General features: G+C 46.0%; 1 protein-coding gene across 1 annotated transcript in view; it reads left to right on the forward strand.

Moving 5' to 3' along the window:
- Positions 1 to 4,058: 4,058 nt before the first annotated feature.
- Positions 4,059 to 21,111, forward strand: part of Tmod1 (tropomodulin 1) — an 80,221-nt gene continuing 63,168 nt past the window's right edge. Inside the window, exon 1 of the mRNA XM_004645213.2 lies at positions 4,059 to 4,180. The gene's annotated coding sequence lies outside the window, so the exon portion shown is untranslated. The remainder of the gene's footprint in view (positions 4,181 to 21,111) is intronic.

Raw genomic sequence — 21,111 nt, forward strand, 5'->3', positions numbered from 1 at the left:
TAAGTCCACCCTTGTATGGTGGTTATATCCCCAGGCAGGTGATCCCCAAAGCATGTGATGACTTACCTGGAGTCTTTAGCACCTCAGCATTCCCACAAGAGTGGGCCAGGAAAATTACCATGCCCCTCACTCCAAGTGTGGAGGGCTTCTCATGGCCCAGAATGTCTAGACCCTAGAGCCAGGCTGTCCATAATCCTCCTACCCAGCCTTGTCCACGGCATCCTGATGTAGCCACCCCTGACCTTTGGCTTACCCCCCCCCCCCCCATGCTCATCCAGGACTGCTGATACCCTGCAACAGTGCCTGCTGCCCTTTAACTGTGCATACCCCAGTCCCTCGGCCAGCCTGCAGCTCATTCTTCCCACCATCTTTCGTCAGTGCCCTGTCTCACCTGGGCTGACAACAAAGCTTTCTCTGGCGCCCCTTTCTACTCTGTTTCACTTTGTGCCCCTCCCTCTGGATGCCTGTGTCTCAGCGAACTTTGTGGTACACAACTAGCAGTCTGTGTACCAACCACACTAACTAGATTATGAGCCCTTGAGGAGTGACAAGTCTCAGTCACTTCCTTGTCTATGCTAAATTGGTAAATGCTTACAAACCAGTTCCAATAGGAGCAGGGAGGTAAGCCTTGATTTGTACTGCTTGACAGTTTGCATGCTGTTCACACTCCCCCCATTGTTTTCTAGCTAACAAGGAAGATATGGAGATAGATACAGATACATAGAAGTGGGGGTCAAGTCAAGCCTGAAGGTTCAAGCAGATTATTCTTACAGTTTGAGAAGAAGGTTAAAAATCTAATTTTGAACACATTAACTTGAGCTAGTAGACTTTCTAATAGATGCAAGCTGTTAGAAATACAGAGTGCACTTGAGAAAGCCAGGCTGAAGATGAGCTTGAAGTTATTTGTTTTTATTTGAGAAAAAACAGAAATAGTAAAAGACCAGATGTTCTAAGGTTTTCATTTTAAGCACATAGAAATTATCACTAGCTTTAAAATTTTTACATTGAATATATTTTAACTGAAAAGAATACCTGTAACAGGGATGAAAATGATCATGATAAAAAAGGATACTGTAAGTGTTTCAGTCATGTAAATACCAAGTAAAAAGTAGGACATGTTTTAATCAAAATAGCATACAGCATCAAAAGCAAAAATCCTCAAGTTATGTACAAGTAAAGACAAAGTGGTTCTATTTCATTGACTACAAATGGCTTCTGTTACTTTTTAAAATTATATTTGTTGATGTAACTGTAAAATTAATCTGATGCTGGGACAGTTTGGCAAACAAATGAGCTTAGCCCCTACTTCATCCCACATTCCCAAGTCAGTCCTAGGTTGACTGGAAACCTCAGTGTGAAAGGTAAGGTCAGAAGACACATAAATATACCTTGATGAACCAGGGCTAGGAAACAGGACGCAGAGTACTGCTGATAAAACGATGGTAGACTGTTAAAACTAAAACATCAGGCCATCGAAAGATATTAAGAAGGACAAAGCACAAAGTGGAAGGGTAGAGTGAGTTTACGTATACTGTGGTGCCTCAGTTTATGAACTTAACTCTGCAAGATTCTGGTTACAAGCAGAGTACAGCAAGAACAGAATCAAATTCAGTGGTTAGGTTCAGTGTTGACATGAGGGGAAAAGCTGACTTGGTTCTCATCCAGTTCAGTTTGTGACCAGAATCATGGCAAGACGTTCATGAACTGAGCCCTCCACCCACCCACTGAGTATAAATAAAAGACTTTCCAGAAGGAAAGCAGGCAATAATTTGAACAGCCTCTTCATAAAAGAAATCTAACCAGCCAAATAAACATAACTGAGTACCAGCAGTCTGTGGGGACCGCTATGTGGCACTCCAGTGTGTTACCATGCTCATGTGCCAAATGGCTATTGGTGCTAAAGGTGTATAACTGCTGTGTAAAATAGTAGTGTGCAGAGCCTTTGGAGACGATGGGGCCAAGAATATGGCTCAGCAGTGCAGTACCTACCTGGCAAGTACAAGGTTTTGAGTTCAATTCCCAGTACTCCTCCCCCCCTACAAAACAAAACTTTTGGAGGCAGGCATTCTCCACAAGTGTGTGCGCGTGGCGGACTCGGAGAGAATGTTCACAGCAGCACTGTTTGTAATAAGCATCCTGGGCTGGAGAGATGGCTCAGCAGACTAAGCGCCTGCTTAGGCAAGCTCAGGGACCAGGATTCAATCCTCATGCCACACCACCCCGCCCCTGGGCAAGCGGAGCCGGCCACTGAGACCATGTGTGGTGACGCGTACCTGGAATGCCAGTGCTGGGGAGGCTGAAAACAGGATCACTGTGAGTCCAAGCTACGTAGTGAGACCCTATACCAAAAACATAAGAAAGAAAATATAATAAGCAACCTGAATGTCCACCAATAGTAAAATGGACTTTAAAAATCTGTGGCATAGTCATGTAGCAGAAAATAGCCACCCTCCCACCCCAGCCAGTGTATGTCAGTTTGTTAGTTGCCCAGGTTCCTGTTCCAGTTCCGGGTGCTCCCGTCTCTTAGAAATGGCTGGCCACTGCTATGCGTAGCTGGCCACTATGATGCACATTGTATAAACCAGTCCCCAATTGACAAAGCCATTCCGCCTCTGCACTTCTTGCTCACGTATCCCATATAAACCCCAGGCCACCGAGATCAGGGTCTGATCTCTGGGAATGATCCCGTTCAGTGCCCATCAAATGAATCTGCCTCCAGATCCTGGGTGTCATGTTGCTGTTTGCTTACTGTTGTAGTCATAGGATGGAAAACATTACAGGTGCATGAAACATCACATAATCTCATAACAAGTTGAGTGAATGAAGACAAAACACAGACAAACAATAAAGCAAGGATGTGATTACCAAAAGGGTCCAGAAAACGTCTGTGGGAGGGAGCTGTGACCCAGGGAGACAGGTTGGCTTCTGAGCTGCTGACTATTCCCTGACCGATGGTTGACTTGCAAAGATGTTCACATTGTCAAAATCCAGGAAGCTTGATGCATTTTTTGCATTTACATATTTGAGACCGTAATGAATGTGTTTGCAAATAGTCTTAAATATTAAATCACCGCTTTTATTGAAAAATGTATGGCAGAGCCGGGTCTGGTGACACACACCTGTAATACCAGCACTAAGGAGACTGAGGCAGGAGGATTGCCTCAAGTTTGAGGTCAGCCTGGGCTACGTAGTGAGTTCAAGGCCAGTCTGAATTTCATAGCAAAACTCTGTCCCAAAAAATAATAGGGAAAGGTATAATGCCTCTTGAAAAGTGCACTCATAAAAAGCTTTGTGAAAAATGGTTTTAAAATAATCGTTTCTGTTATATACAGTACAGGAATTAAAAATTGATTTTTATTAGGGTCTCCCCCATCCAAAACTTTCCTATAAAACTCCAAATTGAGACATTTTCCTATGACTACAAATTTCCTTTGCATGAGCCATTTATTAAAACAATTATAATTTCTGTTTGAGGGATTTGTTCTGGAAAACATTAGCCTTTTAAGAAAGTGGAGCTTTTTTGTTGTGGTTATTTTAAGTCCTTGGACACTCCATTATCTCAGTATGGTGTAGAGAGAATGCGTTTGACTCTGCTGGAATTACGTGTTTACCAAGTGATGTTACAGTATTAAAGCTTGGGCTCCTGCCAGACCCCGCCGGGCTGCTGGGAAGATGAGATACAGCGCTGCTTCAAAGGAGGTGAAGGTGCAGCCGCTCCTTGGCTGGCTTTACTCCTTCGCTACTGAGGACCTCCGAAAACTTCTAGGCCCCTCACGAATAAAACACTGCCTGCCCTTTCCAGATAGCTCTAAATCCTCAAGCTCTTCCTGGGATTAGCGGAGAAGCAAAGCGAGTCAGCAGACGATGCTCCTGCACCTGGGACGAGGCTGACTGCCCTGGCCGGCCCCAGGCCCGCGCTGCCCCAAGCGATGTCGCCCCTAGACCGGGGACCGCGCGGCGCCCCCAAGTGGACAGGGAGGGCAGAGGGAGCGGCGGGGCTGGGCGGGGCGGGGCGGGGCGGGGAGCAGTGACAGCGGAGCCGCCCGCCCCTGGCTCCCGCCGCGCAGCCCACAGCGCCCGCCCGCGGGCCGCCCCGAGCTAGTCCAGCCCCGCTCCGCTCCTCGCCCATCTCCCGCGCTCTGCCCGCCGCCCACCGCGCCGGCCTCCGCTCTGCGCCCGGGTAAGCCCTTCGCCGTCCTGGGGTCCCCCTCGGGCTCGCGGGGCTCCCTGCCCCCGCACTTGGGCCCCAGCCATATCTGGGCAAAATATTCAGCTGTCGCCACCGCCGCTGAGAGGGACTGAGTGTGGCTCCCTCTATAAATAGCTGCCGCCTCGGGCTGCCTCCGGCTGGGGAGCCCGAATGTCGTGGTTGTCGGGCTTGGACCTTCGCGTCGCCGCTGTCAACGCAGGGGTACCGCGGGCGCTCGGCTGGGACAGGTGCCACACGCGCCGGGTCCCCGGGCGCAGCCTCCTCCGCTCGCGGAGAGTCAGATTTCCCTAATTGAAGCCGGGAATGGGGCGTCGGTGCTGGCGGGACCAGAGTGGGGTTTGCGCCGCGCCCGCCAGGGACAGGAAAAGTTTCCCAACTGCGGGAGACACCGGGGCTTAGAGTACCGCTGCTTGAGCGGGTGCGGCCGGGTGCAGCAAATCAGAGAGCCCGGAGGCAGGAGCCGACTCGGGGTAGTCAACTCGTGGGATGGCGCTAGCAAACCTCCTCCCAGCTCCGAACCTTGGTTTCCCTGTTTGTAGGACGAGGTTGGGTTCCTTGAAAGGGGCTAGGGTCCCTGGCAGTGGGAACAGCGGGGCGCGCTGTTCGCCGGCTTCGGGCCTAGACTCGCAGCGCACAGCAGGAGGAGCGGCGGAGTCTGAGACTGCCCAGCTTCCCCACCTACTATCGCAACCTGGAACCACTAAGGCCCTTGGGCTGTGCACTCTCAGAAAGTGCGTCCCTGCGCAGCTCAGGGGCATCATTGCTTGGTCACCATCACTGCTTTAGCAAAACAGCAAGTGATCCACACAGCCTGAGATCCTCTAGACAGATGGGGCCTGGGGTTCCAGACCAGGTTTCCTAGCTCAGTTTCCCCTCCTGGGTGGCCTTCCTCCATCCACACCTACCCTGGCCATTACTGACCCCACTGCAGGGCTCACTCTCAGGCGCCCTGTGAGACTCTTGAAGGCCACCTGGCCCAAGTTCTTCCATGTCCCACTGGAAGAGCCAGACTGAACCCAGGTGCTGGGCCCTGAGTGCCCAGACAAACCCATCTGTCTGCGCATATGAGTGCCATCTTGTCCATGAAGCACCTTAGAGCACCCTGCTCAAGATCACAAGCTGGACACGAGGTCTGCAGTCTCAACCACTTTTCCTAGTTTTCTCTGGCCCCTCCCTCTGTAGGGCAGGTTTTGGGGCTGTCTAAGCAACTCACTGGTTCCCCTTTGGTGATCTGCTGCTGTCCAGGACTTTCCTTTGCAATAGTGCCCTCATCCTAGTTTCCAGATTTGTTTCTACTCTTTTTTAATACATATTCTCCAAAGCCATCTCAAAGCCTCACACATAAAAGAACTAAGGGAAAATGATGCTGAATAGTCAGATTTCCCTAATTCAAGCCACAAACGGACAGGCAGAGTCACTCTGGTGTATTATTTCTAATGAGCTGGTCTTACAAACCCTTGGTTTAGTCACTGGTCCTTTGGTTCCTGCCCCACCTAAGTGGAAAGCTACTGTCCTCTATAAATAGCCTCCACCCCACCTTATCAGTGTCTCACACCTTCTCCCTACTCCTGGGCAGGGTAGATTTCTTGCAGCTCAGCTCAGCAAAAACAGAAAACAGAGGGGTAGTGGCACCCCTGAGTAATGGAAGGTACTGGAGGTGGCCTGGTCATTGGGATCCTGGCTGCTGCCCACCTAGAGTGTCCTTGAGGAAGGAGGGGCTAGGCAAGATGACCCCTAGTGAAGCTTGAGTCAGAAGCTCCCTTGTTATACCTTCTGGCATGAAGAAAAAAACATGCCAGGGATGTAATTTGGGTCATCCACCCATGAAGAGAGGGTGGGGAAAAGAGTGGGAGAAAGTGGCTTCCCAGGAACCAAGAAGGAAAGAAGTGGGCAGTGAGAGTTGCTGCAGAAGAGGGTACAGGAACTGGGAAGGGGCCATAAGAATTGGCAAGGGGGTATGGGTGACTTTGGCCAGGGCATGGCAGAGGATTTAAAAATAGGATCTGTCAGTGACTCAGCCTTTCTAAGCCTCAGTTTCCTCCTCTTTATAATGGAGCTAACGATAGCACCCACTTCCTATGGGCAACTGTGGGAATTAAGTGAAATGATGCTGGGAAAGCCCTCAGTGCTGAGCCTAGTACCTGGGGACAGTATTTTTAGTTTTAGTGAGAGGTAGGGGCAGAGGCAGGAGCACCAGGGAGCTGAAATGGCCCTCAGCTCTTTCCAAAAACTTAAATAAGAAAGGAAGAGAGAGGAAAGAGAGAAGCTGGGGGCAGGCCCAGAGGGGAAGCAGGTGCTTTGGGGTGTAATGAAAGGGAAGCAAGAACCTAATAGAGGCCAAGAACATTGGAAGACAATTTAAAGGGCTGTCCCAGATTGCCTTCCTTAGTGAGGGGCCAAATGTCACAAGCTCTGTAGGCAGTCTTTATCCCTTGGGACCAAGATGAGCAAAAAGAGAAAATGAAACAGGTCCTGGCTTGGGTCTCTGTGTCCCCAGGCAGACTTTGGCATATGTGAAGGAGGACAGTGTTGGTCCATGCAGGTATGTTGAGGCCTCATGACCTTGGCTTGTTGTTTCTGAAGTGACATCATCTACTGATGACTCCTCCTGAGGCCAGGTATAATGGCCTTTTCCAGTCAATGTTTTGATTTTGCAGTCTTACTAATAGACCAGTCAGGCTGCCAACACTTCTAGAAGCCAGTTCAATTTCCCCTTATGGCAGAACAACAAACAGATCAATTATTTGGCCACTAAGAGCCATTGTCAGTCGAAAGCCACAAGACAGTCCTGCTTCTGCGGCACAACACAGTTTAACACAACTCTGGAGCCATTTCCTTTTGTTTGGTAAAATCTTCTTGGTTAATTATGATAGGACCTGATTTGCTTTGCTCTTAATGATAATGAAAGAATGAGCTCATTGGAGTCAACCCAGGACACAGTCTGGAAAGATTTCTTGGCATTAGGAGGACCAAGGTTCTTGTCTGGTCTGAAAAACTAAACAAACTCAAGCATTTTTCTCTTATATTATTTTGCCTAAGAGCTGGACATTACCTGACCCCAAGAGGAACATGGGAGGGAGAAGAGGATAAGCCATATGCCTGTCCCCAGCCCTAGCTACCCTTCACTCTGGGGTTCATGAAGTGATGCCCCCAAGGCTGTCCCTGGATGAGCCTATGATGCGTAATGGTTATCTGTGAGTGCTGGACATTTGCTCATGTGGCCCGCGGAACCCAGGTAAACAGAAATGTGTCTTCACCTCACTCAGCTTTCTTCATGGACTTGTCTTTCTACCAGGCCCTTCAATGCTGGTGCCACATCTCATCCTGTTTTCCTCCTACCACACAACTTGCCCTAACCTCAGTCGCCTCAGTGCCCCCAGCTATTCCTCATCTCTCAAGTTCTTGTGTCCCACCTGACTGCTCTTCGCAGCTCCTGGCATCTGTGATGCCTACCTATTGGACAAAGCCAAAGGATTTCCCAAAGGTGCTCCAAACCCACCAGGCCCAAGCTCAGGCTCTTCTCCCAGTTGCCCTCTTGTATTCCCAGCTTGGTTAACAGTGACCCACCCACACAGGCACTGAGTCACAAGCCTCTCCTTCTCTTCTCCCATCATGCAGTCACCTAGGGCTGACAGTTCTACCTTGCTGTCCCTCATGTCCCTCATGTCAATTTCTGTCCCTATATCTACCTCTCCAAGTGAGGAATTTGTTATCTGGCAAGTGTCAGAGCCTTTTCAAAATTCTCTGCATGCTGCTAGTAAAAGATCTTTGCAAAGCAGGGCTGTAACTGTGCTAGTTCTTCCTTTCAGGGACTCCTCATTTCCTAACCAGAAAAAGACCAGATTTCTTAGCATCAAGCAAGATTGGAACCCAAGCTACTTCTCTGAAATGGTCTCCAGGCCCTCCCCTAAGTTCTTCTTGCCCTAGCATGGCATGTCTTTGTGCCTCCCTGTCTTTCTGCTGCTGTTCCCCTGCCTGGAGCACTCTTCTGCCCCTTCTCAGACCAGGAACTTAGGACTGTGCCTTACAGCCAGGCTCCTTAGGGTCTCATCTCTATTCCCCCAGAACCTGGCTCTGCCAGCTGAGTGCCAGCCACACTGTATTCTAACTGGAACTGTCTGTTGTCATTGCCACTATTGGTAAACTGAAAGTTCCTTGAGGGCAAGATGATGGCTCCTTCCCTTGCGCCTCTTCAGTTTCCAGCTCACAGTGCAATTCTTAACATGGTGCAAGTACCCTAGGTTTTAATGGCTGGCTGGCCACAGAGTGAGTAAATGCATAAAGAGGAAACCAGTGAAGGGTCTCTGTGAACTAGCACAGGCACACAAGACCAATCAGCGCAACAGCAGCGAAATTTTCCCAATCCCCAGACCTCGTCTTGTTCTGTTCCCTGCCACCTCAGCAGCCTCTGTTGGCCGTCACAATCAACAGTGAGCTAGCTGATCTGGGAGCTCATCCGAAGCTCACAGTAATCCTGTGCGGGAGAACCAGCAGGTATTATGCGCTCCTTTTTGTAATTGGACGATGGACGGCTGTGGGAATTGCTCTCAATCATCCAGTTGGGGTGCATATTCCAGAAAACTGAAGTGCTCTCCAGGGCTTGATAAGCTTGAGCGATGAGAGGCCTCTGGTTCTATGTCAGTGCTTCTCTACTGTGTGTTTCAGTCACTTCGGATTTTTTGAGACAGGGCTTCCCTAGGCTGTCCAGGCTGGCCCTGAGCTCACTTTGTTGGTCTCAAACTTGCAATGAGTCTCCTCCCTCAGCCTCCCAAGTGCTGGGATTACAGATGTGCACCACCAAGCCTAGCAGGATCTTTTAAATGCGGGTTCTGTTGCACTAGGAGTCAGATGAGGCTGAGAGTCTGAATTGCTAGTGAGTCCCCTTGTTTCTGATAAGCCTAATAATTCCGAATAGGCTCTAATAAACACGAGGCACTTCTTCTTCTATTTGTACGTGTTTCCAGTACCTAATGATCACATTGATCATGTAAAGCTCTTTAGACTCTAATCTCGCATCCACAGGCCATCTCACAGGGAGCATCGAGGTCTGTGCCTGTTGTCCTATCCTTTCTTGGCTGTTGCATTTAACATCTTATCTTATAAGGACTGTGCGAGTGTATTTGAGCCCTAACTCAAAATCAAGGACTCTCTTGGTCAGCCTACTGCTTGTAAGTTTGATGTTTTACAGCCTGTGCTGGGGTGGGAGCCTGAGACACCCAAGCCCCTAAAACAGCAATGCCAACAGGAGTGCACAAATACCCAATAACAGTGATGGGTATCCTCCATGCAAGCTCAAGAAGACTTAAAAAATCAGACTGGATGTTAGTTTTGCATGTATTTGTGCATGGATTTTATATGGCATTCTATTTAAAACCCTTAAAAGCTTCAAGATGGCTTAAAATAAACCTATAGGGGAATGTAATTGGCAAGAACAAGGTTTTTTGTTTGTTTGTTTGATTGATTGATTGATTGATTGATTGATTGATTGATTTAAGACAGGGCAGGAACATCAAAGATTAGGATCATGAAGTCCTTCACAGATCTAATTAGTACTGTGGACCTTTGCTCAAAAAATCATCAACACCCCTCTTTCAGCAAGGAGAAGTGTCTTCTTTATCCTAATTTTCAGCACATAGTCATGACAGGACACTAGACAGAAGGCAGCTAGCTCAGTGCAGTGTTTAAGAGCATGAGCCCTGGAGATCTGCCCCCTTGGGTTCAAATCCAAGGTCTATCAGTTACTGGCTATGGGACGTTACCTTGCAACCATTCCGCGCCTTGGTTGTGAGGCTTAACTTAGTTACCCGTAAAGTTTAGGCGGGAGCATAGAACACTGAAAAACTACGTGGAGCAGAACGTATATTGCTGCCTAAGTTCTCCTACTTCTGGCTCCACCACCCATTAGATTTGTGGCCTCAGTTAGTGCACTGAGTAAGTGTCCCTCACAGAGCCATGTCCACTGAGACGCTCAGAAAGTATCCTTACTTGGAACTGGGTCTTTACAGATGGAATTAGTTAACATGAAGTCACACTGGATTAGGTCAGGTCCCAAATCCAGTGACTAGAATCTTCATTTATAAGAAGAATGGACACACATGGGGAAGAAGCCATGTGACGATGGAGTCAGAGCCTGAAGTGATGGAGTGACAAGCCAAGGAAGGCCAGGATTACTGCCGTCACCAGAGGCTAGCAGAGGCTTGGGACAGATTTTTCCCTTTGCTTGTTCCTTTGGTTCTCCCAGAAGGAACCAACGCTGCTATGGCCTCAATTTAAATTTCTGGCCTTCTGAACTGTGACAGAATACATTTCTGCTGTGTTGAGCCACATAGTTTGTGGCCATTTTTTATGGCAGCCCCAGGAAACCAACAGAGGCTGCTTTCTTCCCTGCACTTAAGTTCCTTTATCTGTAAAATGGGAGTAATAAAAGTCAGTACTTATTAGGGTTGCATGAAATGATCTATGCAATGTGTGTAACACTGTGTCCCGTGTGCAGTACGTGCAGAGTGATGCCTTTTGTAGAAGGGACAGTGACATGAAAAGCAATCACATAATGACAGCCCCAAGGAAGGTATTAGCAGCATTCCATGTATGTCTCACTATAATTTGTTTGGCTTTGTGCCCTTGAATGAACTTTTGTGTGGCTTCAGGCTTTTTGTTGAAATAGAGCGGAACCACTGAGTTTATACCTGTGTCTTTGTGTAATGAAGGGAGTAAACAAGTAGCACAAATTCCTAGAAGTGAAATTGCTCAGTCAAAGGGTGTGAGCATCTTGACAGATATCACTCGCATCACCTTGGAAAGGGGTTTGCCAGTGTGTCCTCCAGTTCTGTGTGAGAATGGCACAGCTCCTCCTGTCCGGAGGTAGGCAGCTCTCTCAGGCTTTTAGTTGGTTGGGTGCTTTGTTTTGTTTTGTTTTGTTTTTTCGGAACCAGGGATTGAATTCAGGCCCTTGAAGCGCTTACTGCACTGAGCCATCTCCCTGGCCCCGGAATTTTAGTTCTTGTCAGTCTGATAGGTGAGCTGTGCTACTTCCTTTCTCAATTTGCTTCTAAGCCTGAGTGGCTTTCGTTATCCATCTATGTATCCTTAGCCATTTGGAGTGCTTATGTGAACTGCAGGCTCCTATCCTCTTCTTGCATTTCCTGGGCTGTTCTATTTTTGCTGCTTCTTGTTGCAAGACCTCTTTTTCTATTAAACAAATTAGTCTTTTGTTCAATGTGCAGCAAATATATTTTCCCCTCACTTGTCACTTGCCTTTTGGTATTGCTCATGCTGATGTTCTGCTTTTAATTTTTTTTTGTTTTTTTATTTTAATAATTTTATTGAGAAAGAAGATGTTCTCTTTTGTTTTCAGAATATACAAAGAACACTATAAAAAGTTTTACCTGATTTTTACACCTGCTATGAGGCAAGGTAGTAAAGTTTGTACTTATAAGACAGAATGAGAGTAGGGGTGAGTGTCGCAAGTTTTTCTATAAATTCAGTTTTGTACTAGCAGTGCTTTTGACTTAGAGCTATCAAATCCAGTAATAATCCCACTCATTTATTTATTCATTCATTCAAAAACAGCACCTGAGAGCTGTGGGTCTTCATCTAGGCCTCCAGGAGATTGAGACACTAGCCTTCAAGTAGGTTTTAGTTTTGCAGGGATAAGAGGCATGAGACAATGCAGCCGCCCCCACAGGGTTCTGGTAGCCTCTCTTATGATGTCTGGCTTCATGAAATCTTCTGGAACTGATATGGAAGTAAATGAAAAGGGTAGAACCTGGTGAGAGCCAAGAGAGGTCTAAACTAAGGAAGGCACAGAGAAGTGGGAGAAAGAGTCCCAGAGTGGAGTGTGGCATGTGTGGGGTCAAGATGGGTGGACATTTTAAAAAATGGGGTATAACTATGAATGTCCATTTTGTATCTGTGTATTCAAAGTGGTTGGGATAGATATATAGTTGCATTCTCTTAATGAATAGAATGATTTGTTCTAATGGTGTTTGTAAATAGGATCACAAGTCTGCATCTTGTACAGCAATTAACCACTAAGAAGAATATATGCAGTGTATTATTTGTTGAAACTGTACTTCCGATTTGATTTGAAACTCATTGCTGTTTATCAATAAATCTTTGAAAAAAAAAAAAAAAACAAATACCCAATCCAAAAATGGGTATCTGAGATGAATAGTCACTTCTCAGAGGAAAAAATACAATTTGCAAATAAATAGATGAAAAAAATGTTCCACAATACTGGCCAGTCAAGAAATGCAAGTTAAAATAGCAAGAGATACCATCTCACCCCAGAAAAAAATGGCTGTGATAAAGAAATCAAAAAATAACAAATTCTGGAGAGACTGTGGGGAGAAAGGAACCTTTCTGCACTGCTGGGAATGTAGACTGGTACAACCATGATGGAAATCAGTGTGGAGGTTCCTTAAAAATCTAGGATTTGGGGTATCACTCAACCCAGCTATTCCCTTTCTGGATATTTTTTCCAAAAGAACTGAAAACATCACTCTCCAGTGATATATGTGCACCCATGTTTATAGCAGCACAATTCCTCATAGCCAAATTTTGGAAACAACCAAAATGCCTATCACCTGAGAAATGGATTAAAAAAAGGTGTGGTATTTTATATAATGCAGTATTACTCAGCTATAAAGAAAGACAAACTAGAGGCCTTTATAGGTACATGGATGTGATTAGAGACTATACCCATAAGTGAAATAAATCAGACCCACATGTGTAAACATCATATTGTCTCCATAGTATCAGATCCTGAAAGAATAAATAAAATATGTATAGTAAATGGAGGGAAATTGAACACAATGAATAAACACTGAAGATGAATGAAAAGAAAAAAGGAAAAAAGGAAGAGAGAAAAATCGTGCTAGTATATGTATAGGATAGCTGAGATTATTTCACTCTTAATTCCATATATTCTTTGAAAACAGCAGCTAATGCTTAAAAATTTCACTCTGACTAATTCTATATGCTAATATCTGTAATCTAAACAACCACATTGAAGACAGCAACATGCAATACAAAAACCATGGTAAAATACCGCTCATCATGTTCCATATGTGTATCATTTCTAATGTCTTAACAATTATGATCTCACCCTTTAAAATAATTTTTTTAAAAACTAAAAAGACAAGAAAAAAAGTTAAAGCTCATTGAAAACAAATGTTAGTGTTCAATTATTTATCCAATCTTGCATACCTGTTAATCTGAGCAACAGATCTGACAATCAAAATACATAGAATAGCCATTGGTAATTTGCTATTCTTATTTTGAAAATCTGTACCATATGTATTATTGCACATTATTTTGTTTCTTTCTTTGTTTTTGCTATTTGATTTTGCTGTTGTTTTTGTTTTTATTCTTTAAAATAAAATTACCTCATTTAAAAAAAAAAAAGATGGGTGGACAGCTGGGACAGGAAGAGTCTTTCAGCATCCTTTCCTGGACCCTTGTTGCTTGCAATAATGATTCCTATGGTAACAGACATCACAATGACCTCAAGAGATGAGAAGTAAAATCTCTCCTTTGTCTCTCTGTCTCTCTGTCTGTCTCTATCTGTCCGTCTGTCTCTCTCTCTCTCTCCCCCACCACCTGCCTCCTTTCTTTCTTCCTTCCCCCCCCCCAATTTAAACCATTTGAACCATTTGACAACTTTGACTGACGTATGAACCTTTGAGGCTGAGTGTGCTCTGGCACAGGCTTGAAGCAGCTGCCAGAAGTAACAGAGTCAAACACTATGTTTAGTGTCCCTGCTTTTTTAAAAGTTGCTTTTCCCCTATGCTAAGACAATGAGTTCAGCCAAGGAAAATAAATGCAGACAAGAGAAAAGAAAACAAGTCTTTTAATGCTATCTGTGCTGTCTCCATTCATTGCTCCATTATCTTTTTTTTTTTTTTTTTTGGATGTATTTGATGCAGGGTCTCAACTATACAGCTTGGACTCCTAGTGATCCTCCTGAGATTACAAGCATGGCCAGCAGGCTCAGCAGTGCAAGCACAGGCAGGCTCTGCATGTGGTGTGGGGGATTAAACCCACTCCATTGTCTTTCAAAATAGAACCTGGCCTCAGAGGGCCATAGATACCATCTCACCACTCTCCATCCACCATCAGTTGAGACAACAGCTTCCCCCCTAAGACTTCATCTAGATCTGTAACCTCTGCTCACAATCCTGTAGTAACAGGTACTCTCTGCATCTGCGGGCACCACTATGGTTAGAAAGTTCTTTGTGCTGATCAGAAATCTAGGTCTGGGTGATCCCAAGATACTCACTTTTTTGCCCTCTGAGAAAGCACAGACCACTCTGTTCCCTCTTCCCAGTCATCCCATTGCAAGGTTTCAGAGTGTGACCATGTCGTCCTGCTCCTTCAGCTGTGATGTCTGACCTCCCTGTTCACCTGCTCTGTACCCAGCACCACTCACCCCAACAGCCAGTGTACAGAAGAGCTGGTCCACATGGCAAATGGACATACGAAATAAGTTCTGCATCCTTAGTTGGAAAGACAATGAAATACCAGTACCACACACCAGAATGGCCCGGCTGGAAAGTGCTGACGGCACCCAGTGTTGTCAAGGATATGCAGGCACTGGAACTCTCATTCACTGCTGGGGGATGTGAAGCTGTACATTCACTTCAGAAAACTGTTGAACAATATCTACTAAAGCTAAACACATGCCTACTCTGACACCTAGCAATTCTATTTCTAGGTACATAGTAAAAAATTGTAAGTCGCTATTCCTATGAAAAAACATTCATAACACTATTTTTAGTTTTCAGATACTAGAAATAGTTAACAGTAAATGAATCAATTATGGTATATTTCACACAGTGAGAAAGAATGAAAGCAACAGACTGCATTGGCCTAACAAGATACAATGCTGAGTAAAACAAGCCAGGCAGTGGATATATCAATTTGTATGGTTTGTTTTGTTTTGTTTTTAAACTCAGGATCTTGCGCTTGCCAGGCAAGCACTTATGCTACTGAGCTATCTGTCCAGCCTTTGTATGGTTTTTTGGGGTTTTTTTAAGCAGCTAATCTTTAGTTTTGAAGGTCAGAGTAACAGTTACCTTTGAGGAAAAGAAATTAGAAAGAGGGTATAAGAGAGACTCCAAAGTGTCTGCCAGTGTCTTATCTCTTCATCTGAGTGTATACATTGCACCTTGTGCTTGGTACACACACACACACACACACACACACACACACACACACACACAAATGCAGTGAGGCCTACACTTAAAACTCGTATGGACTATATATAATCTGCACCTTACTTAAAACAAAATAAAAAGTACCTCCCAAAACAGAATGGCAGCCCAGAGATGGATTCAGGACATGGCTGGGCTGCCCTCTCCTTGTCTTAGCCACTGCATTTTTTTTTCAATTTTTATCAGTTATTAGTACATGCTTGTAGCACAAATGGCTACACTCCTCACGGGGAGCTGCTACCTGCACACAGCACCTTCTTACTCTTCTCCACCCCCTCTCTCCTCCTCCCATCTCCTGCTCCCTCTTCCACACGCAACCGATCTGTCTCTCTGCCTCCTATGATCTGTCTTCTATTTTGCTCTTCACTTACACTTTGGATTTCTCATGTAAGAGAAGCCATGTGATATCTAAGCTTGTGTGTCTGGTTTTCTTCACTTAACATTCTGGTTCCAAGGTGCATCCATCTTCCCACAGACGATTCAGGTTTATTCTTTCTGGAAAAGTGGTACTCCGTTGTATATAAATACCACATTTTCTTTAGCCATTCATCTGTTGATGGGCATATATGCTGCTCCCAAGATGTAGCTCGTGTGAATTTTGCTATAAACTGTAATATGATGCGTTTAACTCTTTCAGGAAGATACATAGGCGGGAAATAGCTGGGTTGGGTGGAAGTTCTAGTAGTTTTAGTTTTAGTTTTAAAAGGAATCTATATGCTGATTTTCTTAGCAGTTATACTAGTTTTTATTCCCACGAATGACGTAGAAGGTTCATTTTCCTCCACAGCCTTGTCAGCATTCATTATTTGATTTCTTGGTGACAGCTGTTATTTCTGGAGTAAGATGGAATCTCAGAGGGGTTTTCACTTACATTTGGCCATTCAACTTCTATTAAAACAGACCTTATCTCGGCTTTCAGGCCAGCGTCCCACGATGCTGACTCATGTTGGGTGGATGGTTGTTTAGACCCACATCTTCCTCCTGGCTGCTCGGCCATGTCCACCATGTAGGGCTAACAGGGTTGGCTTGTTGGTCCTGAGAGAGCAGGGGACGAGGGGGCAGGTAAAGAGCCCAGCCATCCGAGTTGCGTTGTCCTGGCTCTCGTTTTCCCTCCACAGAACACACAGCGTATATCATGCTTTCACTTTGCATTAGGATCCTCACTCTCAAAAGCCCAAGGCTACCAGTAAGTGAGACACAAGCAGGGATCTTAGCCCAAGCCTGCATGGCCCAGTCCACACTCTCTCCTGTAAGCAAGCTGGCCCAAGATAAGGAGGCCTTATCTGTAACAAGGGGCTACTGGTACAACACAGTGCCCCCTCCTTGAGGGTGCCGGATGAAGAAATGGCATATGTGACATCCACCGGGGTGGCTTGTGTAACATCTACCAGAGTTCCCTGTGTGAGTCTCCCCTCTTCAATCCAATTATAAGCTTCCTAAGAGCTTGAGGCTCTTTACTTCCTGGCTTTCTTACAAAATCCCAGATTGTTCCACACATAGTGAATGACCAGCATATACTTGCTCATTGAATTCGTTCTTGGAAACTGAGGTTCAGAGAAGCTCAGCAACAGGCTCTAGATCCCCCAACCAGCCCTCAACCCATGAGAGGACCAGTGTCTGGGCCCCCAGATTCCTATTCCAGTGCTGTTCTGTCATTGTACAACGGCTGCAACTTCTAAGAACAAAAGGGGCTGGTGAACACAATGGGTTTGGAAGGTACTAGGGAGAAAATGACCAGCACACGTGAAATGAGGGTAAGGGGCCTAGAGAGTTCAGGTATATGTCCTGAGAGCAGGTCAGGAAAAGGGGCACACCCCTGTGAAGGTACACAGAGCTTGTCCTTGAGGGGCTTTGGTCTTGCTCCAGTGCCCTTTAGTCATTGCTTGAAATTCTTACTGATTTTATCTTTGAATTTGTAATTTTAAGTGGAGGCCATTGGGTAGTAGAGCATGCCAGGACTGGACTTCAGCTCATGTGGGGCCTACCACCCACCGCTTCTTTGCTTCCTGGATCCCAGCTCCCCTGCCTCTGGCTTCAAAGGCCTGCCCATTGCTGTACAGCTGCCCCTGGGTCCTGTGCCTCCTCTGACACTGGGTGTTGTACTGAAAGCTTCTGCAAGGCAAGCTTCTCATCCCCCCTGATTTGGGTCCCCAGTCTCTTAACCCAGAGGTGGCAATGCTCAAAGGGATGGCCTACTTCTGTGCTACCTGTGGCCAGGGCACGAAGGACCTGGATAGGGGTGGATGAAGGACTGTATTGGGGCAGCAGCCAGTGGACAGAGGAAGTGCCTGGATTGACTTCTCTGCCCCTCCCTCCCCAGCCAGGGGAAGGTGCATTCATCCCACCTATGGCAAGAGAGGGAAGGTGACAGCCAGGGCCCTTCCTGCACATGCTCTGAGTGACAGACAGCACACGTCACCTGTGTGGATCATGAAATGATAAATTGAAACCGGCCTGACAGATCCAGAAAGAGACAGTGAGAAAAATGAAAAACCCTATTATTTTGGTGCCTTTAATGGTGCTTTTTTCTTACCTTTTACAGAGTGCTGCATAGTTTTATTTTGCATTAGTCACAGAAAATTCTTTGGACAGTCTTGTCTGGAAGAACTTTTTTCTTTTTTGCAAGGTAAAGTAAGAAGCTGGGCCATCATCAGCAGGGCTCCTCAGGGGAGGCCAGAAGGCCTGGAATTTGGACTTCCTAGCTGAGCAAACTTGGTTCTCTCATCTTGCTATTTCTCCCTGCCTCTCCCCTTCTGTCTTCTCTGTGGACTCCAACACAGGTGAAAGCACACCCAGGAACATGAAAATGTGGCTCTAAATAAAGATGGTAGGTTTTAATAAACTGGGAAAGTCTGCCTGTCAGGGGAGTCATTACTGGCATAATTATGCCATTTTATTACTCTGATTTCCACCCTAAACACTGAGGAAGCTAAGTTCCCCCAAAAACTACCGGACCTACTGGTCTGTGCCTTCCACATCCAGCTGAGTGCTGGATGACCTTCTTCCCTCTCCGGACACAGACCTGGAGTGAGACCCACTGGCTGCTCTGCCCCTAGGGCATCTCTTTCCCTGACAATTTAGTTCAACCTATAGTAATCATGCCCTTCCTGAGCCAGGCTACAGCTGGATGCTGTGTGATGTCACATGTGACTGCTGCCCTTACCTCGCCCACTGTGGGGCACAAAGACATATGGGAGTCACAGTGCCCTACACTGGCAGGGGAAGCAGAGCCTGTATCAGAGCCTGTGGAGAGGAAGAGTGTTTTGCAGGCTTCGTAAGTGTTAGAGGGTGTGGAGGCAGGACATTGCAGGCAGCAGAACAGCATGAGCATGAACTAGGACAAAAATCTCATGAGTGTTTGGGAACACACAGGATGTGTAGCCAGGGGGAAAAGGCCTGGCAGAGAGATTAGAAGCTGGGGAGGCCACGGGCTCCACCAGTCACAAAGGCCTCAAACCACGAGCAGGAGTTTGCTCTCTGTCAGTGGGAGCTGTTGCTGTTAGTTTGCCTTTGGGAGCAACATGAGAATGATTTACACCAAGATCATTTGAAGGTTGAGTTGAACATGGGCTGGGAGGTAGATCCAAAGCTGAAGATGGGGCCACTGTGACAATGCAGGAAATGAAGTGCAAGGACTGTAAGAAGGGAGGGGTGGGCCAGATGGAAAGGAGTTAAAGTGCCAGGGAGATAGATCAGTAGAATAAGCTCTTGCCTGATAAGTGCAAGGGCCTGAGTTCAATTCCCTGTTCCACCAAAAAAAATAAATAAAAAAGGGAGTTAAAGACAGGAGTCCTTCCAGTAGAAAAGTATGAAGACGAAATATAGGAAGTAAAGTCATGCTGTTATGTTGAGCTGTGGGGGACTCAGGTCAATAATTTCTGACATTGCCAGTTAAACAGAAGACCCAATGCTATTATGGGCTACTGGACTCTTTTAGAATATTTTGCTGAGTTTACACACCTATAATATTCAATAACGGAACTTAGAAAAAATGGGGTATACCGATGAATGTCCATTTTGTATCTGTGTATTCAAAGTGGTTAGGATAGATATATAGTTGCATTCTCTTAATGAATAGAATGATTTGTTCTAATGGTGTTTGTAAATAGGATCTCAAGTCCGCATGTTGTACAGCAATTAACCACTAAGAAGAATATATGTAGTGTATTATTTGTTGAAACTACTTCCGATTTGATTTGAAACTGTCTCATTGCTGTTTATCAATAAAATTTTGAAAAAAATAAAAAATAAAGACAGGAGTCCTGCCACAAGTCATCATTGCATGATTCCACTTCTATGAGCTATACAGAGTGACCAAACCTGTAGAGACAGGAAGGAGAACGAGGGTGCCAGGGAAAAGCGGACAGCATTCTGGGGGTTAGTGTGTGACGGGTGCAGAGTTTCAAGGGCGAAGACAGAAGAATTCTGGGGATGGGTGGTGGTGCTGGCAGCACACCACCACAGAACTGCACTGCCAAGAAGAGTTAAGATGGTAAATTTTATGTGATCTGTATTTTAGTCCAATGTAAGAGGAAATTGTAACATTAAAGAGAGAGGGGGGATTATCTGGCATAGGGATTGACAGAGTTGGGGATGGTAGGGGATCTAGGCTGACTTGCAGGAGGCTGGCCTGGGTAGCTGACAGGTGGCAGAGGTGCCACAGCCAGGTGTGCTAGTCTGCTTTTTATTACTGGGACAAAATACCTGAGAACAACAATTTCAAAGAGGAATGGTTTATTGGGTTCATGGTTTCAGCCCAGTCAGATGGATCCATTTCTTTTAGGTTGAAACATCATGCTGGAAAGGCATGGCGGGGGAAGGCTTCTCACTAATGGCAAGCAGGAAGGAGAAAGAGGGAGAGAGGGAGAGAAGAGAGAGAGAGAGAGAGAGAGAGAGAGAGAGAGAGAGAGAGAGAGAGAGAGAGAAACTGAAGACAAAATTTGCCTTTCAAAGCACATCCCTAGGGGACTACTCCTTCCAACCAGGCCCCACATCCTAGTAGCCCATGCAGCTATGAACTTAGCAGCAGATCAAGCCATTCACTGCAGTTAGAGCCCTCATGATCCAGTCACTTCCCCAAAGCCCATAAACTGTCAACCAATCCTTCACCACAACAAGCCTTTTGGGGAACATTTTGGATCTCAATCCTAATATCTTAGTGAGGAGATGGTGGCATGGCATGCACTTTGGGCTGGCTAGGTGGGGCCCAGCAAAAAGCCAGGACTCAGAAAGAAGCCCACCTGAGCCAGCAAGATGTCATTGGTAGATCCCACAAAGACAGCTAGGAAGAGCGCAGAGGAACCAGGCTTCTCCCAGAGACTTAGGAGGAGAGGTCAGAAAGTAGGAAAAAACCAAGATTATGAGTTCTTGTTTTTGTTTGGCTTCAAGGATCTGGGATCCTCTCAAGGTGCTTCAGGACACTGAGGGGTCTGGAGAGAGATCCTTAAACTTACAAGGATCATGGATATATAGGGCTTTCATGGGAATCAAGCTTCAGCTATGGGAGCAGGGCCCTGGGCACCTGTGGAGATCCCGCCTTCTCCCTTTCTTTCAGACTATGAACTATCCCTCTTCTCTTCACTATCCCCATGACCCAAGTCAGTGATGTTAGGGGTTGGATTATAACCCCTCTAGGAGAGGTACCTGTAAAAGTGACCTTATTTGGAAATAAAGTTATTATAGATGATC

The sequence above is a fragment of the Octodon degus genome, unplaced genomic scaffold, assembly GCF_000260255.1.
Source record: "Octodon degus isolate 3935 unplaced genomic scaffold, OctDeg1.0 scaffold00221, whole genome shotgun sequence".
NCBI lineage: Eukaryota > Metazoa > Chordata > Mammalia > Rodentia > Octodontidae > Octodon > Octodon degus.